Raw genomic sequence first — 4,568 nt, forward strand, 5'->3', positions numbered from 1 at the left:
AGGCCCATTTCAGACTTAGGGACACATACAAACTGAAAGTAAGGGAATGGAAAAAGATATTCCATGCAAATGGAAATCAAAAGAAAGCTAGAGTAGCAATCCTCATATCACACAAAATAGACTTTAAAACAAAGACTATTACAAGAGACAAGGAAGGACACTACATAATGATCAAGGGATCAATCCAAGAAGAAGATATAACAACTGTAAATATTTATGCTCACAACATAGGAGCACCACAATACATAAGGCAAATGCTAACAGCCATAAAAGGGGAAATCAACAGTAACACAATCATAGTAGCGGACCTTAATACCCCACTTTCACCAATGGACAGATCATCCAAAATGAAAATAAATAAGGAAACACAAGCTTTAAATGATACATTAAACAAGATGGACTTAATTGATATTTATAGGACATTCCATGCAAAAACAACAGAAAACACTTTCTTCTCAAGTGCTCATGGAACATTCTCCAGGATAGATTGTATCTTGAGTCACAAATCAAGCCTTGGTAAATTTATGAAAATTAAAATTTTTTCAAGTATCTTTTCCGACCACAATGCTATGAGACTACATATCAATTACAGAAAAAAAACAACTTAAAAAAAAAAACACATGGAGGCTAAACTACACACTACTAAATAACCAAGAGATCACTAAAGAAATCAAAGAGAAAAACAAAAATACCTAGAAACAAATGACAATGAAAACACGACAACCCAAAACCTATGGGATGCAACAAAAGCATTTCTAACAGGGAAGTTTATAACAATACAATCTTACCTCAAGAAACAAGAAAAAATCTCAAATAAACAATCTAACCTTACACCTAAAGGAACTAGAGAAAGAAGAACAAACAAAACCCAAACTTAGCAGAAGGAAACACATAATAAAGATCAGAACAGAGACAAATGAAATAGAAACAAACAAAAATAAATAGCAAAGATCAATAAAACTAAAAGCTAGTTCTTTGAGAAGATAAACAAAATTGATAAACCATTGGCCAGACTCATCAAGAAAAAGGGGGAGAAGACTCATATCAACAGAATTAGAAATGAAAAAGAAGTAACAACTGACACTGCAGAAATACAAAGGATCATGAGAGATTACTGCAAGCAACTATATGCCAATAAAATGGACAACCTGGAAGAAATGGACAAATTCTTAGAAAAGCACAACCTTCCGACTGAACCAGGAAGAAACAGAAAACATGAACTGACCAATCACAAGCACTGTAATTGAACTTGTGATTAAAAATCTTCCAACAAACAAAAACCCAGGACCAGATGGCTTCACAGGTGAATTCTATCAAACATTTAGAGAAGAGCTAACACCTATCCTTCTCAACCTCTTCCAAAGTATAGTAGAGGGAGGAACACTCCCAATCTCATTCTATGAGGCCACCATCACACTGATACCAAAACAGATAAAGATGTCACAAAAAAAGAAAACTACAGGCCAATATCACTGATGAACATAGATGCAAAAATCCTGAACAAAATACTAGTAAACAGAATCCAACAACACATTAAAAGGATCATACACCATGATCAAGTGGGATTTATCCCAGGAATGCAAGAATTCTTCAATACATGCAAATTAATAAATGTGATACACCATACTAACAAATTGAAGAATAAAAATCATATGATAATCTCAGTTGATGCAGAAAAAGCTTTCAACAAAATTCAACACCCATTTATGATAAAAACTCTCCAGAAAGTGGGCACAGAGGGAACCTACCTAAACATAATAAAGGCCATATATGACGAACCCACAGCAAACATCATTCTCAATGGTGAAAAACTGAAACCATTTCCTCTAAGATCAGGAACAAGACAAGGTTGCCCACTCTCACCACTATTATTCAACATAGTTTTGGAAGTTTTAGTCATGGCAATCAGAGAAGAAAAAGAAATAAAAGGAATCCAAATTGGAAAAGAAGTAAAACTGTCACTGTTTGCAGATGACATGATACTATACATAGAGAATCCTAAAGGTGCTACCAGAAAAGTACTAGAGCTAATTAATGAATTTGGTAAAGTTGCAGGATACAAAATTAATGCACAGAAATCTCTTGCATTCCTATACACTAACAAAGAGAGATCAGAAAGAAAAATTAAGGAAACAATCCAATTTACCATTGCAACAAAAACAATAAAATACCTAGGAATAAACCTACATAAGGAGACAAAAGACCTGTATGCAGAAAACTATAAGACACTGATGAAAGAAATTAAAGATGATACAAACAGATGGAGAGATATGCCATGTTCTTGGATTGGAAGAATCAACATTGTGAAAATGACTATACTCCCCAAAGCAATCTACAGAATCAATGCAATCCCTATCAAACTACCAATGGCATTTTTCACAGAACTAGAACAAAACTTCCACAGTTTGTATGGAAACAGAAAAGACCCTGAATAGCCAAAGCAATCTTGAGAAAGAAAAACGGAGCTGGAGGAATCAGGCTCCCTGACTTCAGACTATACTACAAACCTACAGTAATCAAGACAGTATGCTACTGGCAAAAAAACAGAAATATAGATCATTGGAACAGCATAGAAAGCCCAGAGATAATCTCACGCACATATGGTCACCTTATTTTTGATACAAGAGGCAAGAATATACAATAGAGAAAAGCCAGCCTCTTTAATAAGTAGTGCTGGGAAAACTGGACAGCTACATGTAAAAGAATGAAATTAGAACACTCCCTAACACCATACACAAAAATAAACTCAAAATGGATTAAAGACCTAAATGTAAGGCCAGACGCTATCAAACTCTTAGAGGAAAACACAGGCAGAACACTCTATGACATAAATCACAACAAGATCCTTTTTGACCCACCTCGTAGGGAAATGGAGATAAAAACAAAAATAAACAAATGGGACCTAATGAAACTTAAAAGCTTTTGCACAGCAAAAGAAAACATAAATAAGACAAAAAGACAACCCTCAGAATGGGAGAAAATATTTGCAAATGAAGCAACTGACAAAGGATTAATCTCCAAAATATATAAACAGCTCATGCAGCTCAATATCAAAAAAACAAAAAAACCAATCCAAAAATGGGCAGAAGACCTAAATAGACATTTCTCCAAAGAAGATATACAGATTGCCAACAAACACATGAAAGAATGCTCAACATCACTAATCATTAGAGAAATGTAAATCAAAGCTACAATGAGGTATCACCTCACACCAGTCAGAATGGCCATCATCAAAAAATCTACAAACAATAAATGCTGGAGAGGGTGTGGAGAAAAGGGAACCCTCCTTCACTGTTGGTGGGAACGTAAATTGATACAACCACTATGGAGAACAGTATGGAGGTATCTTAAAAAACTAAAAATAGAACTACCGTACGACCCAGAAATCCCACTACTGGGCATATACCCTGAGAAAACCATAATTCAAAAAGAGTCATGTACCACAATGTTCATTGCAGCTCTGTTTACAATAGCCAGGACATCGAAGCAACCTCAGTGTCCATCAACAGATGAATGGATAAAGAAGATGTGGCACATATATACAATGGAATATTACTCAGCCATAAAAAGAAATGAAATTGAGTTATTTGTAGTGAGGTGGATGGACCTAGAGTCTGTCATACAGAGTGAAGTAAGTCAGAAAGAGAAAAACAAATACTGCATGCTAACACATATATATGGAATCTAAAAAAAAAAAAGGTTCTGATGAACCTAGGGGCAGGACAGGAATAAAGACGCAGATGTAGAGAATAGACTTGAGGACACAGGGAGGGGGAAGGGTAAGCTGGGACAAAGTGAGAGAGTAGCATTGAAATATATACACTACCAAATATAAAACAGATAGCTAGTGGGAAGCAGCTGCATAGCACACAGAGATCAGCTCGGTGCTTTGTGACCACCTAGAGGGGTGGGATAGGGAGGGTGGGAGGGAGACGCAAGAGGGAGGAGATATGGGGATATATGTATATGTATAGCTGATTCACTTTGTTATAAAGCAGAAACTAACACCACATTGTAAAGCAATTATACTCCAATAAAGATGTAAATAAATAAATAAATAAATTAGAAAACCAGAAAATAACGTATTCTGTCACCATAGTTCTGTGTTAAGACACGTGACCTCAGATCTATTTCTTTAACCAGAGAACACTAAGAAAGATAATAATAATAAGTATATATTAATTATTAATGATTAATTAATGAATTGAGAGCAAGATGTAGAAGACCTGGATCAAGGAGCAGGCAAGTTTTGATATGGCTTTAGAGAGGAAAGGCTTGGATGTGGAGAAACCTAGGAAGCCAATTTAAAGGGTTAGAGTGGTCAGTCTTGGGCATTGAGGGCTATAGCTTGAAATGATCAAAAGGCGTGAATTGTCAAATCAGATTCAAAGGATCAGAGATGTTATCTAGAATTAAGCTGTACAAATAATTTCAAGGAGACAGGAAATCATGAGAAAAGGGAAGGATGGAGAAGTCTGGGATAGCCAGTGCCACTCCCCAGGTTGTGTAATGCTGCATTAGTGCCTGCTGTGGTCTAGATTTAATACATGAGTTTTAAGTGTTGTATG

Source organism: Balaenoptera acutorostrata, chromosome 7 (assembly GCF_949987535.1).
Source record: "Balaenoptera acutorostrata chromosome 7, mBalAcu1.1, whole genome shotgun sequence".
Lineage (NCBI taxonomy): Eukaryota > Metazoa > Chordata > Mammalia > Artiodactyla > Balaenopteridae > Balaenoptera > Balaenoptera acutorostrata.